General features: G+C 58.8%; 1 pseudogene; it reads left to right on the plus strand.

The window, feature by feature from the left end:
- The first annotated feature begins 9,476 nt into the window (after positions 1-9,476).
- LOC123350554 lies at positions 9,477-10,970 on the plus strand (annotated as a pseudogene).
- Positions 10,971-13,340: the final 2,370 nt, after the last annotated feature.

A 13,340-nucleotide genomic window follows, 5' to 3' on the forward strand; every position in this document is an offset into this window, starting at 1 on the left:
CTGGGCCCAGAGGGACCCTGGCACTGCCCCAGCCTGCGCTGCCCGGCATCTCCACTAGGGGTCTCTGTATATCCAGGGCCATAGTGTCTCCTGGACGCTCTCCCTTCCTGCATTGCTCTGCTCAGTGGTTTTGCCCTGTGTGCCCCCATCTTTCCCCTGTGACCCCCCTGTCATGGACCCTCTCATCAGTTCACACCAGCTGGGGGTTTGGCCCCATGGACTCAATGGAGCTATGGCCCATTGACCCCAGCTGGGGGTCTGGCCTCATTGACTCAATGGAGCTGCGGCCATTGACCCCAGCTAGGGGTCTGGCCCCATGGACTCAATGGAGCTGCTGCCATTGACCCCAGCTGGGGGTCTGGCCCCATGGACTCAATGGAGCTACGGCCCATTGACACCAGCTCGGGGTCTGGCCCCATGGACACAATGGAGCTACAACCATTGATCCCAGGTTGGGGTCTCGCCCCATGGACTCAATGGAGCTATGGTCCATTGACACCAGCTAGGGGTCTGGCCCCATGGACACAATGGAGCTACGGCCCATTGACCCCAGGTGGGGGTCTGGCCCCATGGACTCAGTGGAGCTACGGCCCATTGACACCAGCTGGGGGTCTAGTCCCATTGACTCAATGGAGCTACGTCCGATTTATTCCAGTTTATGAATCTATCATCTGGGGAGAACAGAATATTGGAGCCACGAGGGGCATTTCAAGGCCGTGGCTGAAGGCTGCCTCAGAGACTAGGCGAGGCCTTTAACATCCAGACTCAGACCCAGTCAGAGCAGAAGGAATCTCCAGGTTCTTCCCGGCACCGCGGTCCGTGCGACCCCGACCCAGGCAGCCTGAGCTGCCACATTGTCCTCCAGCCCTTGGGGAGGCATCGGCTTGGATCCCACCGCTAACACCAAATCCTTAGTGATGGCCAAGCCCCCTTCATATGCACGCACATCCTAGTCCGCGCCGGCAACTGGAGAACCAGCAAGCCTGGGAGCTTGGCTCCAGCCCTGCCCGTCTCCTCTAAGCCTAGAGCGCAGAGGCTGGAAACAGAAACGACTCCAGGATGTGGGGGTGTCACACAGGCGCCCCTCCCCCAACCTTCCACGTGCCCTCTCACCCGGCTATGTCCTTGAAAAGATGTTTCTCTCCCATTGCACGCTTGTGTGTTATTGTAGGGTCTCTCGGTTGTGTGCTCCACGCCCTTCGATTATTGTAGGGTCTCTAAGAAATGCCCAAGGTCACGCTTGTTGTTATAGATTCTCTCAGGAGTGCTGGGGCTGCATACACCCCTTCGTTATTGTAGGGTCTCTCATGTTGCCGAGGGTCACACTTGTTATTGTAGGGTCATTTGCAGACGTTGCCAGTTCAGTCCCACAGGGGAACTCCTGTGCTGCAGATGCTGGTTTATTATTGTAGGGTCTCTCATAAACACATGGTTGCCCACACTGGTTTGCAGTTGTGAGATCTCTGCTGGGCACTAGGCTGCAGCCACTAGGGCTTGTTATTGTAGGGTCTCCTCAACGCTGGGTTGCACACAGCAGCTTGTTATTGTGAGGTCTCCCAGGAGTGCAGATCTGCGGACGCTTTGCTCAGCTGCAGAAGGGTCACGGCGCTGGTTTTGAGGGGAGGGGAGACAGATGCCGGAGCCGGAGGTGGGAAGAGAGTGAATCTCAGATTTTGGATTGCCCGGGCCTCCCCTGTCCCTTGGCTGAACGGGGAATCCCCTGCATGTGGTATCCCGCCGTGGCGCCAACTCTAGTTCCCAAGAGCCAGAGCCCCGGTTTAAAAGAATCTTTTTTTGGTTTAAAATAGTTTAGCGTCGTTTTTTTCTCTCCCTTTGTTTGTAAAAAATCCCCCAAATTCCCCCGCTGAGAAGCTCGACGCTGAAAAACCAGAAAATAAAAAACCTCTTTCTCCCTCCTGACCAAATCCCGGCTTTTATTTTTTCCGGATGCCAAAAACTGGCGGGGAGGGTGTGGGGGACGGGGACAGGCCCCAAGATTGGGCAGGACTCCCTGGGACGTCTGCTGCTTGTTCTTCGGGTCAGCAAATCCAGTCAGCTCACCCCTTGTCAGATCACCCCGTTCGAAACTGATCAAAACCCATCTTCAAACCAGAGAGGCCGCTTGCCCCCTGCTGCTCCAGGACCTCACTCAGTTTCTGGTTAAAAACTGCCTTTGAAATGGACCCACGGCCCATTTGCTTTGGGCCTATGCTGTCCTGCAGCTTCGCTTGCTCTTCTCCCTGCCTCGTGGCGACATCCGGCGGTTTAGGCTAAACACGTCGAGCTCTTTCACTCTCTGCTGCTACGATCAGCTCTCCCGTCGCCCGATCCGCGTGTGGGTTTTCCGAACAAACCCAACTTCAGTTCGAACAGCAGCTCCTAAAATGAAATTGCGGTGGTTAGAGACAACATTTGATACACATTTTTTTTTCCCCTTGATTATGATCTAGTTGTGGATCCACCAGCCGTGTCGCTGGTTAGCTTACCGAAAAGAAGATCGAGCGGTGATTTGGTTACCGTTACCTTCTGGGAGAAACACTACCCGTGTAACGGGGTGGTCTGTGCCCTTTAAAGGGATCTGGGCTCAGCCCAACCCCTGTTCCATGGCCTGGCTTCCTTCTGAACCTGAGCCGCTGGTCACAGTTCAGGGCGCAGGGCACATTCCTGGTGGAAGTAGAAATTCATGGAGTTTGCTGCCATCTTGCTTATTTACAAAGTCCTGCTTCTCTGAACACAGGGCGGACCACGAACGGGAGCGGTGTCTGAGCGGGCTGCCCCTCGACAACAGACCCTGTAGCGCGCTCTCTAGCTTTTCCCACGTCCTGCGCCATGCTCACGGGCTGCTGCGTGGCAGTCTCGCTTTTCCGCCTCCGAGGCCTCTCTGTTGCCAGGATCCGTGGCCACGTCTACGCTACGGGCTTTGGCTGATGCCCCCGGTACGGCGGCGTACAGCCAATGGTTGCATATTGCTCGGGCGCTCGGCTGCTGGCGTCGGCGCTGAGGGTATGCACCGGGAGCCCATGCCTAGTGCGCCGCGGAGAGGTGGCACAGGGGTGCCGCACGTTGCCGTCTGGCTCGGTGCCTCGTGGGAACCTACCCAGAGATCTCAACTTTCTCCGTCTCACAGTAACAATATAGGCAAGGGTCTGGGACAGAAGCAATGTCAGAAGGAGGGCTCAGGGGAGGGGGGGCTCCTGATCTCAGCCCAGAAAACCCCAAAGACACCCCCTTAGGAGGACTAGGCTTGAGCGGCTAAAGAAGAGTTTTGAGTGCTGTGAAAGACCCTGCAAATGAGGACCTTGTTCTCAGTTCTCAGGCCGGGGAGGAAATTATTGCAAGAACCGGAGCGAGCTGGGGGGGTGTTTTTGGGAAGAACACATAAGTTATTGGTCTCAAAAGTCGATTGGGTGATATTTAATGCTCTGTGCTATACAGGAGGTCAGACGGATGGTCCCTCCTTGCGTTAAACTATTAATCTCTTACCTGCCTTCATCTGTCTATACACCTTCCTGTTCTGCGTTTGGAAAAAAGCGGGATGACGAATTCACATGTGACGGTGCTAGGGAAATGTTTGCTATTCCCTCAATAACTAGCATTTTAAATGACAGCTAGTAAAGGCAACCCATTTGCAATCAACAGGCCCAGACAACTTGCACCCAAGAGTGTGCAAAGAATTGGCCGAGGCGCTCGCTGACCCATTAACAAACCTGCTGAAGTCCCTGAGGACCGGGAACAAGCGAATGTTGTGCCAGTGTTTGAAATGGTCAATTGAATGAACCGGTTACTTGTAGGCTGATTAGCTTGGTATTGATCCTGGGTAAAATCATGGGGAGGCCAATATGGGACATGGTCAGTGTAGAGAACGATAGGAGCTAAGAGCCTAGCTCCTGTAGATCACTTTCCGTCAGCAGATCCCAAAGCGCTTAACCAAGGAGGGCAGCATTATCTTTTCCATTTTAAAGGGGGAAACTGAGGCAGAGCGAGGGGCACCGTGATTTGGCCAAGGCCACCCAGCCGGCCAGTGGCAGAGCCAAGATTTGCTGAGTGTCAGTCCAGCGTCTTGCCCGCTAGACCACGCTGCCTGCCCCAAGTAACGTCAGCCACGGTGGTTTTAGGGAAGTAGCGAATCCAGTTCCCCGAGAGGCGGTAGCACGGTCTGCATGGGGGTTGACATACCCCAGCCACTGCCCAACATTAAAGGATGAAATGAGGTTTGGTAGCCAGAGCCCTCGGCCCTGGCCAACACCCCACTCCAAATCCTTCTACCCTTTGATTGAAAGCTCCAGGAACCAAGGAGAGACAGGTTGAAATGTCAAGTATTAAACAAGGCTTCCATCTGCACAACCTCCTTCGTTCCTTGTGGCCAGCCTGGAGAAGGAAAAGCCGCCTCGTCTGACCGTCTCTTCGAGGGTAGTAACAGGGGAAAGAGACATGAACTCAGCTGGGCTTGCTAAAGTCCAACCCTGTTAGGGTGCAGCTGGAGCCGGTGGAGATGTCGGCTGGATTTCTGGCCCGGTTCGGTCGGGACAGCTCTCAGGATTAAGATGAAGAAGGTCTGGGGTCCCAGGAGTCCGGGGGGTTGGGTGGGGGCCGCCGTGATGGTGGAGCTTGCTCCAGTTGCCAATTTTTCTCCCCCTCCCCCAAATTTCTTTCTATAAGGACCTCAAAAGGGAGTGATGGGCGGAACCGCCCATCTCCATATTTGTCCACCGGTTAGGCCTAGTTCCTGACACCACCGATTTCTCATCCCACACTTCCGTTTACCAAGCATGATGTTAACACAGTCTCTGAGTTATAGCAGGTGGCCTTTTGTTCTGGACTAATTCAGTCTTTCCCTGTCCCTTTCCTACCTTTTCCCATCAGCTTTCGTTAGTAGAGGTTACTGTGGCATCTCATGACCCGTCACAGACGCTTTATAGCTGATCTCTCAATTAAGGGAAATCTGTAGGCCCAGGGATTCCAAAATAATACAGGTTTGGTTGGTAAAGTAGCTGTCCTGACGTAATACACTTAGGCTGCTGTCTGGCTTAATACCATCTGCCGCGCTGCTTAAAAACCAGTGAGCGCTGTCTGAAATCAACACCGCCCCTATCAGATGGGTTCAAAACTGGCTAACTGATAGATCTCAAAGAAGACGAGCTCTGAGAGCTCGAAAGCTCGTGTGACGGAGCAGGGAGGGGGGCGGATTGACCTGGGAATGTTGCGGGGGAGTTTTATTGGGACTGTCTGCGTTGATGATGGGAGAGCAGGGGGTGACTTCACTTGAGGGATGATACCTGAGCATGTAACCTGAGCCCAGGAGAGAAGTTGTGGCCAGGTGATGCCTTTTGCCCAGGAAACTGGACAAAGGCTGGAGGAGGAGCCGGGGGGAGGCTGGGTGAGATGGCTGGAGGGGATTTCAGTTTGGAGCTGGCTGGGGAAACGGAGGGAGTCCCAGGCCTGGGGTCTAAGTTCCTTGCCCCCCCAGAGGGATCTGACTGAGAGGTCCTGTTTGCACCTACAAGCTCTGTTTTGGGCTGTGCTCCTGTCATCTACTAAACCTGTTTTGCTGGCTGGCTGAGTGTCACGGTGAATTGCAGGAAAAAGGGGAGTGCTCGGCCCTGACTCCCCCGCACTCCGTGACAGCTCGTCTCTCTCACCAACAGAAGCTGGTCCAATGCATGATCTGAACTCACCCGCCTTCTCTCGCCAATATCCTGGGACCCCCCCGGCTTGAACAACGCTGCGAACGCTGCCCGAGTTGGACAGGGTTCAGAAAAGGGCTACAAGAAGGATCAAAGGTCTGGGAAATCTGCCTTCAAAAGAGTGGCTGATGGAGCTCAATCTCTTTAGATTCATAGGTACTAAGGACCGCGGGACTGGTCCGACTGCTGGTATAACGAGGCTGGGCGCAATTTGATTTTTATTTTTTTATAATTTTGGTGGAGAGCATCACTGTCTGTTCTGAAGCCGTTTTTATTTCACTTTTACCCATTTCTACATCAGAGGGGTCGCCGTGTTAGTCTGGATCTGTAAAAACAGCAAAGAGTCCTGTGGCACCTTACAGACGAACAGACGAATTGGAGCGTGAGCTTTCGTGGGTGAATACCCACTTCGTCGGACGCGTGTCCGTTTCTACATGTTCAGAGTTGCAGGTGTTGTGCTTAAAGTCCTGCCCAGGATCTTTTCAGGGGAATAAGGCAAAACGCCACATTTATTAGTAATACATGTATTAATGAACACTGTATCATATGCATATGATATATCACACACACACAAGCACACTCCATCTTGTTATTGTTAACTGCACTGGCCAGATGAGTTAGATGGGGGAGGGGTGGAGCTGGGCTTCCGCCGATCCGGATCGATGCTCCGATGTTGATAAGACAAGACCCCTCCCATTTATAGCAGCTTCCCTGTTGTGCAAATCTGAGTCTGTGTCCCTTGGTCCTTTGTGCTGCTTCCTTCTGGGTTGGTTGTCCCAATGCTGCAAAGAGGCTGTTTCCAAAAGAAGGTGCTGGCTTCTAACCCCCAGGCCGTCAGTATGTCTGCTCTTCTTCAATGATTTAATAACACGTTTGATTGTCCTTGGGTCTGGCTCCCAGCCCCTCTCCAAGGGTTGCAGCTGTCCGGAGGTGCTGCCTCACCCCTCGTTCATTCAACAGGGCAATTGATTAAGGGAGTGGGGGGGGGGGAGATCTTATTCTACCCCCTAGCAAAAAGACATTTTTCTTCTAAAAGCAGCAAAGAGTCCTGTGGCACCTTATAGACGTTTTGGAGGATGAGCTTTCGTGGGCGAATACCCACTTTGTCGGACCGTATTCACCCATGAAAGCTCATGCTCCAAAACGTCTGTTAGTCTTTAAGGTGCCACAGGATTCTTTGCTGCTTTTACAGATCCAGACTAACACGGCCACCCCTCTGATATTTTTCTTCTACTTTAACTATCCCTAGGGGCTGTAACATTATACCCAGGCTTAACACAAAGTTTTCTAGAAGTTTTTCTACATAAGGATCTGATACAAAGTTCCTATATCAAAGGACTTGATACAAAGTTGTATGAAAATAGCTTAATACAGGGCTATACGAAGAAGCATAATACAAAATCATATGAAAGTTAAGTGAGATGCTTAATACAGAGATTTAGCTACGCAGGAACTTATGGGGGCGGGTCAGGCACTAGTTATTTAATGCCAGACGACGTTGAGATCCATCATGTTAAAACTCTACAACCGTTAAAACACTAATGGTCAACAGCACCTGTCAAAATATCCAAAGCAAACAGCCTTTAATCAAGCCACATATTTAGGGCCTTACCAAATTCACGGGCATGAAAAACGTGTCACAATCTGGTGTCCCACCCCGCCCCGTGAAATCAACCAGATCTTACGGGGGAGACCAGCGTTTCTCAAATTGGGGGGGCCTGAGCCAAAAGGGAGTTGCGGGGGTGGGGGGGGGTCACAAGGTTATTGTAGGGGGGTCGCAGTTACTTCTGCGCTGGCTTCAGAGCTGGGCGGCCGGGGAGCAGTGGCTGGTGGCTGGAGACCAGTGGTTGTTGCCCGGGCACCCAGCTCTGAAAGCAGCACCCGGCCAGCAGAAGTGAGGGTGGCAATACCACAACCCCCACCCCCCCATAACCTTGTGACCCTCCCAACTCCTTTTTAGGTCAGGACCACCGGGACCTTTCAGATGTAAACAGCTGAACTCACAACATCGATGATTTTTAAAATCCCGTGTCCGTGACATTGGCCAAAACGGACAGTGAATTCGGTAGGGCCCTATGCATATTTCCTCCTTTGCTTGGCTGTACAGTTTGATTATTACGGATGAAAATCTTTGGGCAGCGGTTTGTGCGGGGGGCAGTGAAATTGACCCTTAGCGGGATGGCATTTACCCATAAAACCCGAATACTTCCAAGCCAAGGTAGGGGACAGGCCGGGAGACGGCCCTGAATGACGTCCAGCTAGTTCTCCATGAGGCGACAGGATCACAGGCTCCACGGGGGAAGAGATTTCGGGGTGTAGGTGGCTTTCTCTGAGCAGTAAAAGCCAGAGTGGCGAAGGGAGATAAATTCAGGCTAGAAATAAGGGGCAGAATATTATCAGGGAGGAGAATGAATCACTGACCCAACGGAGCTGGGGACCAGGTGGATTCATTATAAATAAGAAGATCAGGAAGTTGTTAGTAACCAAAATGATTCTAGGGTTTAATTCACCAGGACAGATATTGTGGTTGGATTTAAATTCCCCAGGCTGCCTTTGGAAACCCGCTACTCTTCGTTAGGTGGTTTGCAGTGGTGCACAGAGGATGCAGTTGAAATCGGGGCCCTGTCAGGCTGGGCGCTGCCCAGACACAGAGTCACTGAGCCCAAGGGCCCTTGGTCAACACAATGTCTCAAAGCCCCCCCCCCCTTTCCTATTTCTCTTTCTGCCATTGTAAGTTACCAGACCACACTCCCCTCCCAGAGCTGGGGAGAGAACCCAGGCGTCCTGGCTCCCAGCCCCCTCTGCTCTACCCCCTAACCCCACTCCCCTCCCCTCCCCTCCCAGAGCTGGGAATAGAACCCAGGTGTCCTGGCCCCCGGCTGCTCTCTCTGTATTTGCACTAGTGTGTGTGTGTGTGTGAGCACCAGTGTGTGTTTCTGAGGGGGACGAGATAGGCTGCGACACAGACACACTCATCGCCCCCCTGCGCCCCCCGCCCCTGCACGGAGCCTGCAGCGGGCAGCAGAGGTAACACCCGGGCGAGCCCGAGCGGGTGGGGCCCTGGCCCAGGGATGCTGCATTTTGGGGGCGGGGGGGAAGGGACTGGACGGGCGGGTTAACCCTTAGAGAGGTGGCTGGGGAGCGAGCCGGGTACTAGTGACACTGACAGGGCGGGGCTGGGGGGCCAGTCAGCCCCCCCCATTTCTGATCCAGGGGGCGCCGGGCTGCGGGGAGCAGGGTGGGGGCAGGGAGCGGGACAGGGGCTCAGCAAGGGGCGCTGGGCTGTGGGGAGCGGGGCAGGGAATGGGGCAGGGGGTCAGTAGGGGGCACTGGGCTGTGGGGTGGAGAGCGGGGCAGGGGGTCGGTAGGGGGCGCTGGGCTGCAGGGGGTGGGGCGGGGGTCCGTAGGGGGCGCTGGGCTGCAGGGGGTGGGGCTGGGGTTCAGGAGGGGGCGCTGGGCTGCAGGGGGTGGGGCAGGGGGTCAGTAGGGGGCGCTGGGCTGTGGGGAGCGGGGCGGGGCGTGGGGCAGGGGGGCGGTAGGGGGCGCTGGGCTGCAGGGGGTGGGGCAGGGGGTCAGTAGGGGGCACTGGGCTGTGGGGTGGGGAGCGGGGCAGGGGGTCAGTAGGGGGCGCTGGGCTGCAGGGGGTGGGGCAGGGGGTCAGGAGGGGGCGCTGGGCTGCAGGGGGTGGGGCAGGGGGTCAGTAGGGGGCACTGGGCTGTGGGGTGGGGAGCGGGGCAGGGGGTCCCTGCCTGATCCCCCCCATCTTTTCCTTCCCACCCAGAGCTCCCCACAATGGAGATTGAGCTGCCCGAGTCCCCTGCCTCCCCCGCACCGGGGCTGCCCCCCGACTCCCCCCAGGAGGAGCCACCCCCAGAGCCGCCGGGCAGGCCCCCACGCCGGCTGCCCCACCAGTGCGCCTCGTGCCAGCGCCGCTTCGCCCAGGCCCACGGCCTCCGGCAGCACCGGTGCCGTCCCCGCGACCCGCCCGCCCAGAGCCCGGCCGGCGGCGAATCCCACCGGTGCCGCTCCGGTGCCAAGCGTGGGCACCAGTGCCGGGTGTGCGGGAAGCAGTTCAAATTCCCCTACTACCTGGCGCGACACGGCCTGACCCACGGCGGGCAGAAGCCGTTCCAGTGCCCGGTGTGCCACAAGGGCTTCCGCCGCCCGGCCCACCTGGCCCGCCACCAGCGCACCCACGCCCGCCAGCGCTTCCCGGAGCCGGCCGAGCGGCTGCGCCAGCAGGCCGGGCCCCCGGGCGAGGAAGCCGACGAGAAGCAGGTGCTGCTGCAGGCGGACTGGACGTTGCTGTGCCTGGCCTGCCAGGAGGCCTTCGAGACCAAGGGCGAGCTGAAGGCGCACAAGTGCTTCAAGGCGCGGGGCCGGGCCGGGCCGGGCGGCGCCCAGCGGCACCAGTGCAGCGTGTGCCACAAATTCTTCGCCCGGCCCTGCCCTGGTCCCTGTCGCGGCACCGCCGGGTGCACACGGGCGAGAAGCCGTTCGCCTGCCCCGACTGCGGCATGGCCTTCCGCCTCTCCTCCTACCTCAAGCAGCACAGCCGGTGCCACGGGGCCGGGCTGCCTTTCGCCTGCCCGCTCTGCCGCCAGCGCTTCCGCAAGGCGGGCGAGCTGGCCAGCCACCGGCGGGCGCACGGGGACGCCGGCCCGGAGCCGCCCCCCAAGGCCTCCGAGTGCAGCGTCTGCGGCAAAGCCTTCAAGAGCAAGTACGACCTGGCCACCCACTTCCTGATCCACACGGGCGAGCTGCCCTACCCCTGCGGCCAGTGCGGCAAGCGCTTCCGGCGCCTCTCCCACCTCAAGCAGCACCAGGTCACCCACACGGGCGCCCGGCCCTTCCAGTGCGTCCTCTGCCAGAAGGAGTTCAAGCGCCTGGCTGACCTGGCCCGCCACCGGCAGGTCCACCAGGGGGACAAGCCCCACCAGTGCGGCGTCTGCCACAAGTTCTTCTCCCGGGCCTACAGCCTCCTGCGGCACCAGCGCGGGCACCGGCCCGAGCTCCTGGCCGCTGCCCGCCCCGAGGCCTCGCTCAGCAACTCCTGCTTCGACAGTCAGGACCACTCGGCCTTCTGCAGCCCCGAGGAGGAGGACGAGGAGGAGGAAGGGGGCACGGCCGGCGGCTCTGGGGGGGGCTCCTGACGTGCCCAGTGGGCATTCTGAGCTGGATTGGGGGGGCACATGGGGGGATCCCCTGGGGCCTGGTGGGGGGACCCCTGGGTCAGAGTGAAGCCGTCCCCCAGCTCCTGAGCCAGTCCTTGAAATCTATTCCTGGGAGTTTGGGGGGGGGTGCATGGAGAGAGATTGAGGGGAGGGGGGCAGAGGAGAGGTCGGGGGTCAAAGGGAACGGAGCCTGTGAGAGGGTGAGATGAGGAGGAGGCGTATTTGGGGGGGGTCAGATGCTGAGATCTGCGGGGGGGGCTGGTTAATACCGAGGGGAGGGTGAATTGGGGAGCAGCCCAGCCAGCACCGGGGATGGAAGGACAAAGTGGGGAATGGCACACGGGGCCCCTCTCCTCTAGGGGGCGCCGGCCCCAGGGTGGGGACCAGCCGGCCTTGGGGCGGGGGGCAGGGAATCGCCCCTCTAGGGTCAGATACTGGGCTGGATGGGCCACTGGGTCTGATGTGGGGAGATCACGCCGTGTTCTGGGGTGGGGGAGGGGTACCCCTAGATGGGTCACGCCATGATCTGGGATGGGGGGAGGAGGTGTCGCTCGATGGGTCACGCCATGATCTGGGGTGGGGGGAGGAGGTGTCACTCGAAGGGTCACGCCATGATCTGGGGGGGGGGAGGGGGTGTCCCTCAATGGGTCACGCCATGTTCTGGGATGGGGGGAGGAGGTACCCCTAGATGGGTCATGCCATGTTCTGGGATGGGGGAGGGGGTGTCCCTAGATGGGTCACGCCATGTTCTGGGATGGGCGAGGGGGTACCCCTAGATGGGTCACGCCATGATCTGGGATGGGGGGGTGTCCCTAGATGGGTCACGCCATGTTCTGGGATGGGGGAGGGGGTGTCCCATGATGGGTCACGCCATTTGTTGGCAGGGGGTGGGGGGAGTGTCAGGATGTAGAACTGTGGGTCCAAGAGCCCCACCTGTCCCTGCCCTGCTGCCTGACCCCATTGTGATCCCTGAGGGCAGTGAAGGGCCAGGCCCCCATCCCCCGCCCATGGTTCCCTGACCCACTGACATAGGGCCCTGCCCCAAACCCCGCTCCCCCCCCTTGAGATGCTAAGCAGCCCGGGGGGGGGGGCAGTCATGGCGGGGGGGATGGGAAATTGGTTCCCATTGAGACGGGGAGGGTGCTCTGCAGCTCAGCCCCCAGGGGTATTGGGGTGCCGGGACCTCCAGCATGCAGCTGGCTTCCTGCAGCAACCCGGGGGGGGGGAGGGGGCACACTGGGTACAGATCTGCTGGGTTTCTGCCCTCGGGAGCCTCATGGTCAGGGTGGCGCAGTCGGGGGGGGGGGTCAGACAGGGGCACCGTATGGCCCTGAGGGGGGGTTGCTGGGGGCGGGGGGGGAGATACAGTCGCGCTCCCCCCTGCAGAGATGGAGACGTGCTAGGACTTGCTGTGGACAGTTCTGTCCAGTGACCCGCACCAATAAAAGTGATGGGGCCACGGCTCGGGCTCTGCCTCAGTTGCTTTCGGCTGCTGGAGCGGGGGGAGGGGAACCCACCCCGTAGCCTGGCTGGGGGCAGCCTGGGCACGGTGCCAGCTGCCGGACACCGGAAACAGGGAGTTTCTAGGCCTCACGCCGCCAAGAAAAGTCTGGGAATGTGACTGGAGGGAGACGGGCCCTGCCTGGGTGTGCTGAGAGCCTGAGCCTGTCGCTGAGAGAGGGGGGAGCTGCCCCAAGTCTGACCGAGCGAGGGGTCCTCAGATAATCCACCCCCAGGGGCCGCGTCCCAGCACTGGGTGAGGGTCTCCCTGTGTACCCAGCCCCCACACCCCACACCTGAGGGGCCGCGTCCCAGCGCTGGGTGAGGGGGTCCCTGTGTACCCAGCCCCCACACCCCACACCTGAGGGGCCGCGTCCCAGCGCTGGGTGAGGGGGTCCCTGTGTACCCAGCCCCCACACCCCACACCTGAGGGGCCGCGTCCCAAGGCTGGGTGAGGGGGTCCCTTGTACCCAGCCCCCACAGAAGAGCTGCATTATGTGCCCAGCAAGAAATTAATTTTATTGTTCCGTGTTTACTACAGACCTCAGGTTAAGAGGCCAGATCCCGGGGGACCCTCGACACCCCCCCCCTGCTCCCTCTACACCCTGTGGGGGCTGAATGGGGCAGGGATACTACCGGGGGTGGGGTGCCGCCATCCTTGCCCAAGAGACCTCCCAGAGGGGCCCTTGGGGACACAGAGTCCCGGGCCCGTCCTACCCCTCCTGTACGCCTGACCCCCAGCACCCCAACCTGCACCCCACTGCCTAAGGACACCCCCATTCCCCGCCCTTGGGAATCCTGTGTTCAGTCGTTAAACCCAGAACCCAGGCTCCCAGCTCCCCCTGCTCTAACCACTAGGCCCCCCCCCGAGCCGGGAGAGAACCCAGGAGTCCTGGCTCCCAGCCCCCACTGCTATAACCACTAGACCCCCCTCCCCTCCCAGAGCTGGGAGAGAACCCAGGAGTCCTGGCTTTCAGCCCCC

This window comes from Mauremys mutica, chromosome 15 (assembly GCF_020497125.1).
Source record: "Mauremys mutica isolate MM-2020 ecotype Southern chromosome 15, ASM2049712v1, whole genome shotgun sequence".
Lineage (NCBI taxonomy): Eukaryota > Metazoa > Chordata > Testudines > Geoemydidae > Mauremys > Mauremys mutica.